A 17,673-nucleotide genomic window follows, 5' to 3' on the forward strand; every position below is an offset into this window, starting at 1 on the left:
CCAGAAGTTCCCAACCAAGCTTTACTTTTGCTTTTGAAACACGGAAATTTCTGGTAAAATCTGAGCAGACAAACCGAACAGCCAAGTTTTGAATTCTTTCTAAATTGGACACATCCTATGTGTCATAGGTAGGGCCAAGGTAAGCATTCAAAAATCTGACTAAGTGTGAATGACCATGACACCATCAAACTAGTCTTATTAAAATTAGCTTAATTAAACAAGTTCTAATAAAACATAACTGAAGCAATTGAAGCTGAATTTTTATGAGGTCAGTGAACCCAAGCTCAGGAACATACTAATTACTGATCACCTAGTATTATCTCAGTAAGCTAAGTTCAATCTAACAAACCTTAAAACTGAATTTAATTATGACTTCCTACTTATTGCACTTGTTACATCATAACTAGGCTCAATTAGGTTCAACTTGGCCTCACGCAACAAAGGCAAGCTTAGGTGATAAATCATAATTTTCTGTGCTTGGTTTCATCAGGTTTTGGGAGGCTGGCAACGCTAAAGTATGCTAATAAAGTGGCATAAATCACGACGCGGACCCGGCGCTGGAGCCGGTGCTGCTGCAGCTACTACGTGAAAAAAATAGAAAACAACAGCGGCACAAAATTGATGGAGCAAAGCCAGGGACACCCAGTTGTCGTTTTGGCAACGAGCGCGTTGAAGGGAGCGACATGAGAGGCCAACTGATACGACGGGACCCGCATGCGTACCGGAGCAGACGTCTCGTCGATATATAGCACATCGATGTCATCGGCCACGTGATCCCGTGGTCTGCACAATTATGCTCACGCCTGTATACAATCGGGAACACGTGAGCATCACGTAGCCTTTAACCCGAGGTTGGAGGATTCGCTGCGGCGGCAGTCAGAAACAACGGGAAAAAGGCGCTACGATTCCGCCAAACGTTGGCACTTCCACCTCGCTAATATTGGTGCAAAATGGTGGCTGTTCGTATAATAAATATTGTAGGCACAAACGAGGACAAATAATGGCAAAACTGGTGCCAACTAACAAGTGATTTATCGGAAATAACTTTCCATCCTCGATAACTTCAAGCACACGCGCGAGTAACATTGGTAATAACCGTCACAGAACGACATACAACCTTTAGTTATCAAAACTTGTTTCGAAAGTGCAATTCGCTGCGATATAGATTCAAAGACAGCACATTGACACACTAGGCACCCTTCTTGCTTACGGAAAAAGCATCCAACTATTCTCTGGCCACCTGGTTTCGACCTTTGCTAACCACCCTGGTTTCAAAAAAAGAAATGAGATGCGCATGCGCAGAGCTTGCGCTGCGCAGGCCAGTGTAATCTCTACACATTGTTAAGAAATTATTAGTAATTGTTGAGGCTTAACATTCCAACACTACCATGTGATCATGAGAGACGCCGTAGTTGAGGACTCCAGAAATTTTGACCACCTGGTGTTCTATAACATGCATCAAATTCAGAGCACACGGGCCTACATCATTTCGCGCCTCCATTGATTTGTTAAGGGAGGCTTCACGTTCCATGAATTAAATGTTTAAAACATCAATCAGTCGGGCCGATGTATGTCGCCCACAGCTGAGAGTTATTTCATACACAACTGTAACAACACATGGGCAATGCGGTTTTTTTTTAGAAACACGAGCGCTTAGCGGTGACAGTTTTTTTTAGGCGGGGGGGGGGGGGGGGGGGATCACGGAAACATTGTGTCTGTCCAGAACCTTTTAGGTTTTGGAAGACTTTGTGCATATAGGAAATAATTTCCGGCCTTATGTTATTCTGTGTTGGTTCCGTCTTTTTGCGCAATCTTTTCCATTTCTTGAGAATTCTCCGAAACACCAGTTAAGACTGATCAAGGTAACCCAGCTGATTGCAGACACGACTCCTGATATTCAGAACTGTCAGCCATCACTTGTTCGCAAGATATGCTCTGCTCCGAATGCAAGCCCATTGTTGCAATACCTCCCAACATTTTAGGAGCGAAGCTCCTTAAGGCGTGGGTCTGTCCATCCCTTGTATGTATGTATGTGACGGCCTATAGTTCCACCCTTGCCAACTGCCGACTACTTCGTCCTTGCTAACTTCCCACTACGCTCCATCACCGATTGAGCACATCAACGACCATGAACCCGTTATAATGAAGGGAGAACAGAAGCGACGTATACCACCAATCACGAATGAGTGAATATTTTTGTTTAAATATATACAGTGTTTGTCATGTCTTCGATTATGTAGTGGGCAATATTCGCGGAGGGTTCATGGTTTAGCGATGAAACTCTCCTGCACTTCGCCCACATCATCATCATTCACTGCGTGGATTCGCAAGTTTCATCGCCTATAGGGGCGCACAGGGTGGTTCATTATGGCACCCACAAAACATATATATCGCAGTCGCTGAGCACACGTGTGGCCGCACTGCAGTGTTTTTTTTTATTCTTTGCTTCGCGATGGCTCTACCCTCTTTGCAGTCGCATATTACGCAACGCTTCAGAAACTCGGATACGATTTCTCATTAAAAGCAATGGGTCAATAATGCCAAACACATCACTTGCTGGGGCGTGAAAGCATGTAGCACATATGTCGTTGTGCAAGGACTCTGCCCGCAGACGTCTCATATCCGCCAGAATCCACAGTAAGTGGAATTCACACACTACTCGGAAGGTTCTGTATAGGAATTTTAGTTTGCTTTTTGTCCTCGTGCTAATCGTGCCGGTCCACAAGACGTGCCTTTCGTGCACCGACGTTCAGCAACACAAAGTAAGCTTACTGTTCTTGAATGCTCTATACGTGTGTGCCGCGGTAATGTGGTGTTTACGATGTTCTGCTCCGATCCGAACATCGCGTGTTCGATCCCGGCCGCGGCGGTTGCTTTGCGATGTAGGTGGAATGCTAGAGGCCGAATACCGTGGGATGTCCGTGCACGTTGCCCTCCCCTAAAGGCGTGCCTCACGATCATTACGTGGTTTGTCACGCGAAACCCCAAATAGTTTATAAAATTTTGTATTTCCTTTCACGTCCTCAGTTTGGAGCGGATATTTACCGATGTAATATTTTGTTAAGTCATCGCAAGGGCGATATGTTTGACGCATTTTTGAAAAAAAAGTCACAGCTTTGCCACAAAGGTGAAGCGATGAACGCGATAGCGAAAATCGGAAGGTCACGCGCCGAATGTCAAGCATATAAAAATGTGCCCCACGTTTCTCACGCACAAATGACGCACGAAATGTTCTCACAAGTACAGATGGGCGCGAATAAGCGTCTCAGTTGTTACTTCACTGTGTATGAAAAGCGCACTGTTTTTCGCAAACGGAGACTGTGCAACTACTTCAGTGACCTTTCTGCGCCTGGTAACTACAACAGAAACGTTCTAGTGAAAGCACAACGCCATCCAAGACGTACATGTACATGCTATGAGCGCCGCTGCCTCTCCACTCTTACGGCACTCTTTGAAAAAACTACGCTGGCGGCTGTGGGGCGGCGTGACAGTCTACGAAACTTGAGAACATGCTATGATTTTTTAGCGAGTGCTGACTTAAAATCAAGCAACTTATTTTTGTCACGGGGTTGATACCACCACCTCGTGAAGTGGTCATGAAAGGTGATTCTAATATCTAGGCATAGCAGGTCCTTATTATTGGATTCCTTGTAGCTAAATGACAAGCTTCTTTCATGTGACCAAAAATATTTAAAGATTTTTCTAAAGAAGAGCTGTAGCTCAACTGGTTCATTGGATGAAAAATCACCAGGAAGTCGTCAACAAAACGAATCTATCAAAATCTAAATTAGAGTAAGTAGCTTAATTCAAGTCTGAGTCAATGGACGACAAGAAAATGTTACGCAGCGCCGGCACCTTGCACTACCCAATACATATGCATTTTTCTCTGTAAAAAAAGCTTGTGCATTTAGGCAAGTACAGTACTATTAACATAAAACTCTAAATGTGACATGAAACCATCTGAAGAAATTCTACAATGATTCTGAAATGACACTGCTCCATTCTTCTCTATGCAACTTGTGACCCAAGGAAGCAGTTCAGAACGTCGTACTGAATAGAACTTGTCGACTACATCAATAAAAAACAATGCAGAGAATTTTCTCTCAAAAAAGCGCTCACATATAGCAAGTTCCTAACACAATATGGGTAATCTATCTGCAGCCCGTTGAAATGTAAAAGGAGGAATTTACTGATGTGTTGTTACCCTGCACTGCGTTGGTTCTCAATGAAACGAAAGGGCAATTTCAATAATGGTTCCTTACGGCAACCTCCCCCTCGACTAGTATTCTTACACTTTTTCACTGTCTTAACCAGCTCCACCAATTCAGGTCACTACATCTCTCAGGATTACACTTGCCTGCACACTACAAGTCCTGCGTACGAATTCTCCGTTTTCAAATGGGAATGCATTTCTTAGTCGGGCAATGTCAGGCATCCGGCGTTGTCCACGGCGTTCGCGGCATTCCCTCTCCCATAGCAACAGCTGCAGGCGCGCGCGCACTTATCCTCGTCCCTAGCAACCGGGGCCTTTGGGGCAAGAGAGTGCAGGAGAGGGTACGGTCCATTGCTTCGCCGCTCCTTCTCTCGCCGTTCGCTCTGTCTCCTCCCTGCGCCCCACTTTCTTGTCTGCTCGGCCCTCACTCTCGACCATTCGGTGGCCAGGTGCCTCTCAGGAACATCCGGAAACGCCGACACCGAGCCGAGAACGCTGTTTGTTTTGTTCAATTCATAAAATTTTTTAACCATGCATGCTAGCTACTAGAACCGGAAACGCACACCGCGTTTGTCGCGACAGAAAAAAGCCACGTGCGGCGAATGGTGCTATTGGCTGCACATTGTAAGAAAAAAAAAGGAAACATTATTCTTGCAACGCTGGGTTCTCAGGTGCCAAACGCCATTATGGATGCTATTTCCCCGTAATTCCCTTCAGGGATGTGAGGGCATTTTTTTTAAACTGGTATCCTAAAAATGTCGAAACCAGGTGGCCATAGAAAAGTCGGAGGCTTTTTGCATAAATGCGAAATGCGCCTAGTGTTTCAGCGGGTGTATTTTAGCCCAGTGTGTATTTAAATTGATATTGCAGTGAATTGCACCGTTAGTGCAAGTCTTGGTAACTGAAGGTTGTATGTCATTCGGTAACGGTGATTAGCAATGTGAGTCGCGCATGTGCTTTAAGTTAGCTCTAGGATGCAAAGTTATTTGCAATAAATCATTTAGTTGGCACTTGTTCTGTCGTTCCTTGTCCTCGATTCTTTCTGCCTCTAATATTTATTAGAACGCGCTTTAGCTGATTATCACCGGCTACTCACGGTGATTTGACGGGAAAACGAAGCCGAGTGTTGCGATCAATGTTTATCTGTTCGCACACTCTTTTTTTTTTCGCGTGCACGTGCGCATGTACTTATGTTTGTGTGTGCGCTCATCATAACGTAACAGGCGCTATAAATTAATGCTGTTATCTTTATAATACGTTCTACTATTTGGTTGACTTGTGAGGATTATTGTACGTCCGAAAACCGCCATATGATTATGAGAGACGCCGTAGTGGAGGGCTCCGGAAATTTCGACCACCTGGGGTTTTTAACATACACCTAAATTTAAGCCTACGGGCCTACAGCATTTTCGCCTCCATCGAAAATGCAGCCGCCGCAGCCGGTTTTCAATTTCGCGGCCTGTGGGTGAGCAGCCGAGTACCTTAGCCACCAGACGACTGCGTCGGGGCTACGTTTTACATGTTGTCAATGGGAACGCGTGGTGAGAGGGACAAATAACTGTGCGCGGAAAATCGTTGCCTTTTCCTCCTTATTTTCAGTTGCCCTTCAAGTGTCAATCAAATTAGTCTATTCGTAACGAGCGTGTTGCCAACGATAGTAGTTGTGAAGTGAAATACGTTCAAATACATACGTAGCATTTCTCTACATACCACGTGACCATAGGCTGTTGAGGAGCAAATAGGCTCTGCCACTGTAGTGAGTGTAGCTTCTTAACATATAACGACCTGCACCTGTCCTTACTCTTCCTCTGATACAACAAGCTACCTATAGCGTAGGTATCGCCACAGCTACACGCACCATCAGGTCAAAGTTAATGTATCTCTTGAAATAAGAATAAATGAGGTTGGTATAAGACCATTTATCTCGGTAATGAAATATAACTTAATAGGCATTACACATCAAAGCGCTGGTGATTTATTCAAAGAAATTTACCACTTGTCTCCCTTGGTAGAACGGGAGTTACGGTGCATGGCCACTGACCCGGGTTCCGCGGGTTTGATTCTGGCTGAGGCAGTCGTATTTCGAGGGAGTATAAATGATAGAGACCCGTGTACTGTGTGATGTCAGTGCATGTTCAAGAACATAAGAGGGTCTAATTTTCTGGAGCCCTCCCTTACGGTGTCTTTCATAGTGATATCTGATATTTGGACGTAGAATTCCTGAAAATATTCTTTCCAGAAAGATATTTGAGTCCGAAAAACGTTTAATAAATAAACCGCAGAGCTGTTCGACAGGCCCTGGGCGTAGGTGGAGTCCTCGCAACAGGAGCCCATGTGCTGTGGCCGCAATGCACGGTCTCGTGACCAGATCGAGCCGGTCCCGGGAGTTTCCACAAGACAGCGAGAATTACCACTGATTGAGGGAGCCTTTCATAAACTTTTTTTAATGAAGCCTCTATTCGATGACACCCTTTGATCCTGGATGTTCATCGCAACAAAGCCTTTTAATTTGTTCTCAGAGCAGTAAATGTCCCTTTTTTTTTCTTTCTTTCGAGTAGATGTGCGCTCATGGAGGGAATGTCTACGTTGTTAGCGGATCAGCCCGATTTGCGAAGCGTAAGCTGCATTTCAGGGAGCGCACTTCTGCTGAATAACTACCATCCAGCTGAAGAAGCAGTGAAATTCCTTCATAGGCTTTAGTGATGATACTAATTGATATATATTTGCGGATTAACAACCCAAAGCCACCCTATGATTATGAGAGACGCCGTAGTGGAGGGCTCCGGAAATTTCGACCACCTGGGGTTCTTTAACGTACACCCAAATCTGAGCACACGGAATTTTCTGCCTCCATCGAAAACGCTGCCGCCGCAGCTGGGATTCGATCCTGCGACCTGCGGGTCAGCAGCCGAGTACCTTAGCCACTAGACCACCGTGGTGGGGCAGTGATGAGTAATTAAAATACAATATACAACTTTTAGCCAGATACAGTTGGGGGTAGTATGGGGTAACCATTCACGTATTATGAGCGCATGAATGGTTATATGCCGGTCATTTCGCTTCATATTGAAGCAATGTGCAACACTAATTGACTGATATGTAGGGTTTAACGTCCCAAAACCACCATATGATTATGAGAGACGCCATGGTGGAGGGCTGGGTTCTTTAACGTGGACCCAAATTTGAGCACACAGACCTACATTTCCGCCTTCATCGGAAACAAGGTACAACACTAACCAAAACAATAAGACCAAGCATATATATATATATATATATATATATATATACCGCACTGCTATGGGCTATTTGCATGGCTAAAATGTCACCCAACCGTCATCTTCATAATTTTTTATTTAAATATCGATTATTGTCTTTAAGTCTAAACAGTGCTCAGCTTATCGGACGAGTTTAAGTACCAGAGTTGTTCATTGCGTAAAAATGCAATATAAGTGAAAAAACTCAAATTTCCTCGAGATATAAAAGCAGGCTGTTATCAGACACGCTTACGTGGCTGATATTGATTTGTCTGTTTGTGCACTCTTAACGACACTGGGTACTTGAAACGGCTGACCCCATCCGCAGCGCCCACCAATGTTGCTCAAGCTTTAGCGTTTGTATTTGTGCAATTGTTATTTAAAAAGCAAATATTGCGCAAGTCTGGGACACCATAACAACATGCATATAATCTTCATGTTCGCCTTTTATTACAAAAGGCATACATAAGTAATTTTAAGGAACGTAGCGCTTATCACGCTTCGCTGACCATGCAACGCTTGCACAAAAAGGTGAGCGTTTCAACGCTTTGCCAAGACGAGACGGTGGTGGCACCTATTTGTCCCTTTGCGTTCTACACCTTATCACCTCTGAGACGGGCGCGCACACTCGTCTCAGAGCCATGCGCTTCGTTTTCCAAGAAAACCGCCAGATGGCGCTCATGTCTCACGTGTGACGTGCATGATGCGTTTGTTCGCCTCCGCTGCATGCTCGAGAAACTTTAACGCAGCGTCTCCAGAATACTATTCACCAATTTTCTTGCGCAGAACATCAGTGTTTTGTTCGCTCTCTCCACGCGCAAGACTATCGTATTTTGACGAAATGCGCACATTGACATGTAAATACGGGGCCAATTTTTAATGTTTCATCGTCCTCATGTTATGGGCAAGAGTATTCCTTACGCTCTTCAAGATTTGGTTGTAGGCAAGCAGCTTTCTTGAACATTTTAGTTAAGTGAATTCACTTACGGGTGTTTTCCGGTTCCGCTAAAGAAATATAACAACACCACCACCATTGTTGAAGTATCATTGTTATCGGCTTGGAGCACGAATTCAATATTTAGACCTTTGTGGATTCGCAACAAGATAAATGGCTAGATCATTTCCGAGGTTGTATACCCACTGAACGACAAGGTGTAGATTGTGATTTCTCCGCTGTTACCCATACAACCTGTAGCATTGTTTCAAAACTTATGTAGTGGAACGCAGAAGAAGAATGGTCTTGTTACAGTGGAACACGAAAACCAACTGCTTTATTCCACAGCCACGCGCGCCTCCTTGTGCATACGTCCACTTCATTGTCGTCGCTGCATCGGCACGCCAGCATGTGACGCATACGATTAGAAACGAAATCTGTTTTTATGAGCCGATGATAGCCACGTTTTTGACAGACAAATTAAGAAAGAATGTTGACCGAGCGAAAACTGAAACGACTCCATCATATCAAAGTGATTTTATTTATCTGAGCATTGAACCCCAAGCACAAGGGTCTCTAGACTTTTGATTTATATGTTGGGTTCAACGTCCGAAAACAACTATACGATTATGAGAGATGCCGTAGTGGATGACTCCGGAAATTTCCATCACCTGGGGTTCTTTAACATGCACCCAAATCTGAGCACACGGGCCTACGGCATTTTGGACGGAGGCGAAAATGCAGCCGCCGCAGCCAGGATTCGATCCCGTGATTTGCGGGTCAGCAGCCGACTACCTTGGCTACTAGACCACGGCGGCGGGGCAGGCCTCTAGGCTTTTGCTTCCATCGAAAAGCTGCCGCTACTGCCAAGATTAATACCAAGACCTTCGAGTGCGCAGTCGAGCATCACAGCCTATAGTGACGGGTGTGTTTCACGATATTATTTTACAGAACACTGGTTATTTTTTTCCCTACAGGCAGATGAAGTGAGGGTGGCCATTCGAATCTTGAGCTGCGTGATGGGACATTTAGGGTATAGACTACACACGGTAATATTTGTTAAAATGTATGGCAAAGAGACCAGGTATATAGAAATTGGGGAATAATGATAACCTCGCCATACGATGACGATGCACTAGCGTGTCAAACCAGAAACTACGCTTAGTGACAAAATGATGATATCATTAGAGTATGACGAATGAATGTACCTTACGGTGTGACTCTGTATGGATTTTAATACAGTGTTCATGAGAATATAGATGGATTATGCGCAAACATAGTGAAAATATTATATCAATAATGCGTATTCGAGTTTCGGCCTAAGCAATTTCTTACATGCTAGTAATTTTATATGTGTAGGAGCACTACGGAAGTTACATTTCAAAAATAATGATGCGATATTAGTCACGTGCGAGTACCAGCTTTGGTCTTGGGTGATCGTAATGCCTAGTTTTTAACTGAGTCTACAGGGTTGATGCGGACGTTAATATTATTAATTGAGAAGGGAAAGCGATAACTATTTAGGCTGCGGAAAAACTGACAGATTCACATACATTAGGATTTAGGACTTTTAACCAATCATCACGCCAATATTTAACGCTACTCCCGTCATTCTGCAGAGTAGTGTGGTCATTAGTTACAGATAGCTCAATAAATGACTCAATCGTCAAAAAAAAAAAAACATGAATATGTTAGAAGAATTGTGCAATGGTAGATCGCTTATGCCTAATAGGAACATTAGAGGACCTAAATCGAAATATTATGGAGCGCCTGAGGGAGACTTCTGAAGTACTGTCATAACTGAATTACTGTGATCAGCTACTATAAAAACAGGAGAGGAAGGAAAGGTCCAGGAAAACCAGTCTAGAAGAACGAGTATGCCACCCTAGGCCCTGGGAAAATGATTGGGGGAGTTTTGAAGATAGAGAAATAGATACACTATTTTGTTCATGATAGAAATTTAAAGTGGGTGTTCACGTTTTCAACTTAATAATCGTTGACGTTCTGCCCGATCAAGCACCTTGTTAAAGTGAAGAAAAATTCTAACAGTTTCAGTATATCAAGATTCGAGTCAAGATATCAAGGTTGCGAAAAAAAAGTAGCTAGTTGAGTGTCACGTGACGGAAGCTAACGGAAGCCTTGTTGCGAAGGATGGAAAAAGTTATCGCGGTTTAAGAAATATATTACGTATGTGTTCATAAGTTAAGTTATCGTTCGCAATGAAGCATCAGTATGCGTGGTTTTGCGTGAATGATTAGTGTGGAAAGGGGAGGGGGGGGTGCAAAAAGCAGTTTTTTTTTTCGGAGTGCTAACAAGTGTTTCATTGAGGGTCGCCGCAGCACATGTAGGCTCGTACTATCAGAGTATCTCTTACGCTAAAATTGTTGGTAAGAAAAATTTTGGTCAGTGCTCGTGCTCAGTTCATTGGTGAATAGAGACGGCTGGCCAATAAAAAAGTCAGCATATGAAGCTTTGTAAATTTGTGCACAGATTGGGATCATGATTGCACAGATTCAGGTAAATTTTTCCGATAAAAAAAATGGCCTGCATGCAAACACGAGAACGAAACCAAGCGATGACGCTAGATTTTGCTCTCGGTACCACCGCTAAATTCACTTTTGGTTTATCGTAATTAGACGCCGCATAGCAACTTCTCCCGGCTTACCTTGTATTGAAGAGTCGAATCTGTCTTCCACTTTTTCACAGTCGCCTTTGTTGTTTTTCTTTCGCACTGCTTTTCAAGTCTTATTAGCTGCGAAATTACGAGCAAGAAGAGGACAAGTAGGTCATGCAAACAATGGCTACATCTGCACTCTCAATGTCGGGCAACAAAGTGAGCGCATCTGTCCGAGCGAGCTCTGCCGCCTCCTGTCAACGAGGAGCATGAGGGCCCGATGGCGCGCTGTTCACCTGTGGTCGTCGTGCGAAGCACTTCGGGAAAGCTTTAGCGGCGTGTCGTGTTCCGAGAAAGCAGCGCTCTCGGGAGGAGTGAGAGTGCGGAGAATTGGTCAAGGAGGAAACGAGCGGGCCTCGGGGCCGGAACCCTCTTGCCGTCGCTTCCCGGAACGCGATTCTGTGCGTACGCCCAGCGTCCAGTGCGCACGCGCCGCTCCCACCCGAAAGAGGGTGGAGCTCGACGACTCGCGTGATTGCAATGGCAGTAACCCGTCTGCACGAAGGGCCTCCTTTCCCACATACAAGAAAAATCGGACAGGAGAAAAGAACAAAGGACAACAAGAAAAGAGGAAGAATGCAAAGTTAAATTATTTATAACTGCAGCATGTCGCTTGCTGAAGGCGCCGGTAAAAGGTTAGTTTTCCTGCATGCGACCAGATTCTCGATGTTTTTTTTTTTTTTCAGTTTGGCGGAAAAGTACATTGATCGTTGACAGAAACCGAAGGCCACGGAGAAAGAAGTGCCGATGGCTAAGGCCTCAGTCACAACTCCCCGAGTATGGCTTGGTGGGATAGTTGGTATTTAATCATGAAAAGTTACAGCGCACACATATGAAGACGAAGGAATAACTCACAAGACCTCACGCTAAGAAATCAGCGCAAGGTCTTGTGTGTTCTTCTTTCGTCCCCGTATGTGTGCGCTGTACCCTTTCGTGACAACTTCTTGTTCGTGCACACGCATGCATCAGTGCACTTTTTTTTTATTTTACGCCCATGAGTGCACTTTTCCGAGGGCCACCTGTAGTGGTACTGCTCTCTTCTCGGCAATATAGCTACCGGTGGCATCAATCACTATCGTAGGTGACGGCAGAGAGTACCACAGCAGGCGTTTTGGACTCGCTCGCTCGATCTCGTGCCGAGCGGTTGTGCCCCCGCGATCTCCGACGCCAGCGCAGCTCTGGCCGACTGGGCTCACCCTACGCCATCTCCTGACGCCAACAAGAGCTCTCGCCGAGTGGTGCCCCATGCTCGCACTCCTGCAACCGTGTCCATCTTTCCTATATCCTCCTTACTTCCGTCGTTTTCTGTCGTTCGCTGTCCCTGCGCCTCGCTCTCTCCTTCCTCTCTCTCTCTATCTCTTTACCTTTTAATCCCTCCTTTACCCCCACCCCTCGTGAGCTCCTGCTGAGGTGTCCTCTCCCTGAGAGACAGTTACGGGGCTCACTTTTCTCTTCTTTTCATTTAAAATCACTCACACACACAGCAGGCGTTTTATACAACCTTCTTGATTTAGACATGAGCTATAGCGTTTCGTGATCCGCTACCGTAATGAGTATGCGCATGCAGCTCCAACGCAGATGTGGCTACGGGCCAACTGCGTATACACGAGTTGTTTTCTACCATGAAAAGTTTCTATCCGATACTAATGTCACTACTATGGGTGCCGCTGCACACCAAGGAGCTTGCGCGTGCGCAGTTTGCTCGAAGTGCCCACATCGCAAAAACTACCGCGGTGCCAAATGCACATGCGCGGACACCTGAAGGTAGCGAATTGCAGAAGCGCTTCACTGAAATCGCGACTCCCACTTAGCACTCGCCACCTAGCGGCTGCGCCTCAAAACAGCGCTAACAGGGTCAACTTTGACATGATATATTTTATTAAGTGGCGCGCGTTTAAATGCGGCCACCTAGTTCCTTTATTTTCGCCATGCCGCCAAGGCTTGCCCGAAAAAAAAAGAAAGCCATGTCCAAAGAAGATTGCAATGTGCCGCGATGCGCGGTATCGCGGTAGAAAGCCGGCAACGTATCGTTTTGTCACTTCCCGAACGATGCAGACGACGCGCGATGGAGAACGGCGCAAATCAGTAACTTACACATTTGAAATAAGATTGTGGACTCTGCGGCAGTTGGTTCTAATCAATTTACTCGGGGTATAGTTTCTTTTATCAAGCATTTTAGAAAATTTGTTCCATTAGGTTATGAGTCTAGTTTCCACCTATACTTGTTTTGGCGCAAGACGTAGTCCTTCCTATTCGCAAATTAAGCTACTGTGTCTCAGAATAAGCTGTAAAACAATTTTTTTCATTTCGCAAGTGTGTATATACATGCATACAAACGCGCGCGTGAAGGTCCCACGTGTGCAACGTGCGTGTAGTATGTTCGTGTGTAAATATATCATATCTGTTCATTCGTATAGCGTGCGTAGTGTGCGTGAATATACATGTTTTCAATATCAACTACGGCCAACACGAACAAGCGAGTGTTCATAAGTAAACGAACTTAATCATCAGAAACAAAATAACATGGATTGGCGAACCAAAAGAAGGGAGCATTTCTATTACGATCGAAATTGATGTTTTCCTTATCCCAAGATACACTGGCCCAACATAGCTCCGTTCTTGAACGGTATGCGTATTCAGGTTTTGACGGGACAGCAGAACTCAATGAGATACATGGAATCGGCAGCACAAGTCACAGCGTATAGTTTCCACAAAAGCTGTCAAGTCCTTTCCTGTATCTGCGCAGAAACGCAGCGCAAAAGTGCTAGCACCTTTCGGAGAGGCTCGATGGGCGTGTGCAGGTGATTTCTTCAACCTCGGGATCGCTAGACAGCTTCTTCAAGTTGAAGTAGATATGGCGTGGTTCGCCGGAAAGGCTCAATGTTTGCGCACACAGCACAACTATTTCCGTTGCTTTGCCAGTCAAATCTTTCATGCTGATAAGAATGAGGCGATCCATGGGCAGCACCCTTTCTCTTTTGACGAAGAAACGCGATCCAACGCCACAACCAAGAAACTTCAGCACAGCCTCAAGCGAAAGTGCCACCTTAACCCTGTTAAGCGTAGCCGTCTTCCTCGACCAGTGTTGCTGGCACACGGAACTTTTTATGGAGTTGCCAATAGCTTAAGTGTGGCACGAATACATACGCCCTTTCATGGTTTTCAGTGTACACGCACTACTCCGAGATTCACCACGCGGCTCATACAATTCTTAATCAGCGGAGAGTGGGTAACCTGGCTAACCTATCTAGATTTACGGTATGCGAGCATGTACGCACGCAGGTACAAAGATATATATTCATTTTTAAAAAGTCGCAGCTTTGCAGCAAAGGCGAACCAACGAACGCGATAGCAACAAATTGAAAGGTCACGTGCAGAAAGGCAACCAGATCGAAACGTGCACTGCGTTTCTCACTCACAGATTTATTTATTTATTTATTTATTTATTTATTTATTTATTTATTTATTTATTTATTTATTTATTTATTAGAATACCCTCAGGGCCCGTAGGGCATTACAGAGGGGGTGGGTTCAACATATATAACACACAAGAAAAAAAAGACAAAATAAAGAAACAAGTGTCAGATGCGCAAATCAGGAAGGCAACATAAGTCAACTAAAAATGTATAAGAATTCAAGCACATACAAGACAAAGACAGATAATGGAAACTGCGTATAGTTACAAGCATTGCTGAGAAATTGCAGTCTTGAATAACAAAGGGTCTGTTATTGTTACAACGGAAGAGGGAAGGTGGTTCCAATCGGCGGCTCTTTTCGGTAAGAAGGCTGCTGAAAAGAATTTGGTGCGGCAAAACGGAATGGCAACCTTATGCTGATGATCAATGCGCGATGAGTGGTATGACGGTTGTGAAATGAGGTCTCGCTTCATTGATGGATTGTGAAAAAATATTTTATGAAAAAAATGCAGTCGCGCCAGTTTCCTCCGGACAGTTAAATTGGGTAGGTCAAGGTTAGATTTCATTTCTGATATGCTAGCAGTACGGGAATAATTAGAACAAATGAACCGAACTGAGCGGTTCGATGACGCACGAAACGTACTCACAGGTACAAATGAACGTGAATAAGCGTCTCAGTTGTTACTTCGCTGTGTCTGAAAAATGCCCTTTTCGCAACCGGAGACTGTGCAACGACTGCAGTGACCTATTTACGCCAGGTAACTACAACAGAATTGTCACAGTGAAAGCCCGAGGCCAGCCGAAACGTACGATCCTCCCCACCGCGAGACAAGGGCGCGCGAGTGAGCATTCGACCTCCTGCTCTCTGCAGGGCGAAGTACGCGTAGGCAATGAGAGTGCGCGGCGCCGGGTCGCGACAATGTGGCGACGCGCACTCGTTGCGCCATCTTGCTGGTAATGCTGAAAACACGATATCCCTGCCCCACATTTGCCCGTTAATAACGGTATGTAGTGGATATAAATGCCTTGCCATTTGACCATTGAAGGAGGAGCTCCTCTGTGGCTTAGTGGTTAACGCCTCGCATTCACGACTCAAAGGTCCCCGTTCAATTCCGTGCACAATTGTTAAAGACGATAATGTTTCTTGGAGACTTTCGATGCAAATTCACATCAATGATCTACCTAATATACCACAAACACCCGATGTAGTTCAATAGGCTGATGATACCAATATATTCTTCGCTGGCAACTCCCTCATTCACCTTGAACCGCAAGCAAACCTGCGGCTGATACATCTATCTGAATAGATTGACAGTAATAGATTTGAACTAAACACTAAAAAAAACTAAGTATGTTTTATTCCGACCACGCAACAAGACTATCGCAAGCGAGCCTAAAATATAAGTTGTAGGACAAAAACTCGAACGCGTCATACTCCATAAACTTGGTAGTTTTTTTCAAGAGCACTTAGATTTGTCTTTACACTCAAACCATGTTCGTACCGAGATTTCCAGATCCACGGGTATCATCTGTAAATTGTGACAACTTCTCCCTCTGGTTAAAAAACAACTATATTACTTAATTGTTCACTCACATCTCCATTACTGTCTTCTTGTATGATGGAATACGACTAAGGCAAACACTGATAAAATTCACATCATACAAAAAAAGCTGTACGACTTATATCAGGGGTATCATCCAGGCATCAAACCGCGCCTCTCTTCAAGGAACATAAAATACTAACGATAATCAACGTCATGAAAGAAAAATGTGCTATGCTTATTTATAAACAAGTACGATCTGATCGTTCAGGGTTTTATCAAAGGCATTTACCAAGAGATCATGGTCACAATTTACGGCATAGGGCATATATATGTGAAAAACCACGTACCTATTACGACACACAAAAATTATTGTACCAAACTTCACAATTTTATTGAACACCCGACTGTATAGCTACACTTATTGACGATACTGGTTCATACGGCAATTTAAAAAGGAAGATACAGGCTTACTTACTGCCTACACAAACATAATCACCGTCATCATTATTTTTGTTTCGTATTCTTTATGTACTTTTGTGTTGAAATTTTATGTTCTGCGTTTTATGTACCCTAATGTAAATCACATTAGCGTTTGAGTATATTCTATAAACTGTTTTTTATTTGTTGTTCCCTTAGATGCCTTGTGAATGTCGTTACCTGAGCGAAAATCTCTCATATGTTTTTTTTTCATTCTCCCGCACATGTGATTTGCATGTTGCAACACATTTATGCTTAATTTTACACTAAGCGTTGTGTTATTTTGGTGGGTTTTGTGTTTACATGGGGCCTGTGTTTTGTCAGGCTTTTATGCCTTTTTTTCGGTCTCCTAAGCAAAAAGGCAGTTTGTACATCTCCTTTTATTGTACCGCTTTTCCTTTTGCTTAAAATAAACTTGAATAAACTTCAAAATCTTTCGTCTGTCTGTCTGTCTGTCTGTCTGTCTGTCTGTCTGTCTGTCTGTCTGTCTGTCTGTCTGTCTGTCTGTCTGTCTGTAAATTTCTTTGTTTGTCCGCCTTTAACGCTAGTCTAAACAGCACCAACGTGGCCAAACGATCTTCCAAACGGCTGACCCCCATCCACAGTCCCCACCAATATTGCTCAAGACTCAGCGTTCAAACTTGTGCAATTGTTAATTAAAAAGCAATTATTGCGCATATCTGAGGCACCATAACAACACGTCCCAATTCTGTGTGTTTGTCTCTTACTTGAAAAGGCATACATAAGTAATTCTAAGGACCATACCGTTTATCACGTTGCGCTGACCATGCAACGCTTGCACAAAAAGGCAAGTGTTTTCAACTCTTTGCTAAGACGACACGGTGGTGGCACCTACCCGTCGCCTTGCGTTCTACACTTTATCACCTCCGAGACGGGCGCGCAGGGCGCGCGCGCTTCGGTTTCCAAGATAACTGCCGGATAGCACTCGTGTCTCTCGTGTGACGTGACTTGATGCGCTCGTTCGCGTCCGCTGCACGCTCGAGGCACTCTAATGCAGTGCCTCCAGAATACCATTCACTGATTGTCTTGCGCAGAACATCTAAAAAAACGTTTTTCTTACTCTCTTCCGACGCAAGATTATAGTCTTTCGACAACATTTGCAGTGTAGCATATCATCAAAGAAACGTTTTTTTTTCACTC

General features: G+C 44.4%; 1 protein-coding gene across 1 annotated transcript in view; it reads right to left on the minus strand.

Moving 5' to 3' along the window:
- Nucleotides 1-11,258, minus strand: part of LOC119176897 (transmembrane channel-like protein 1) — an 87,257-nt gene extending 75,999 nt beyond the window's left edge. The window contains exon 1 of the mRNA XM_075878023.1: nt 11,067-11,258. The gene's annotated coding sequence lies outside the window, so the exon portion shown is untranslated. The remainder of the gene's footprint in view (nt 1-11,066) is intronic.
- Nucleotides 11,259-17,673: the final 6,415 nt, after the last annotated feature.

The sequence above is a fragment of the Rhipicephalus microplus genome, chromosome X (genome assembly GCF_043290135.1).
Source record: "Rhipicephalus microplus isolate Deutch F79 chromosome X, USDA_Rmic, whole genome shotgun sequence".
Classification (NCBI taxonomy): domain Eukaryota; kingdom Metazoa; phylum Arthropoda; class Arachnida; order Ixodida; family Ixodidae; genus Rhipicephalus; species Rhipicephalus microplus.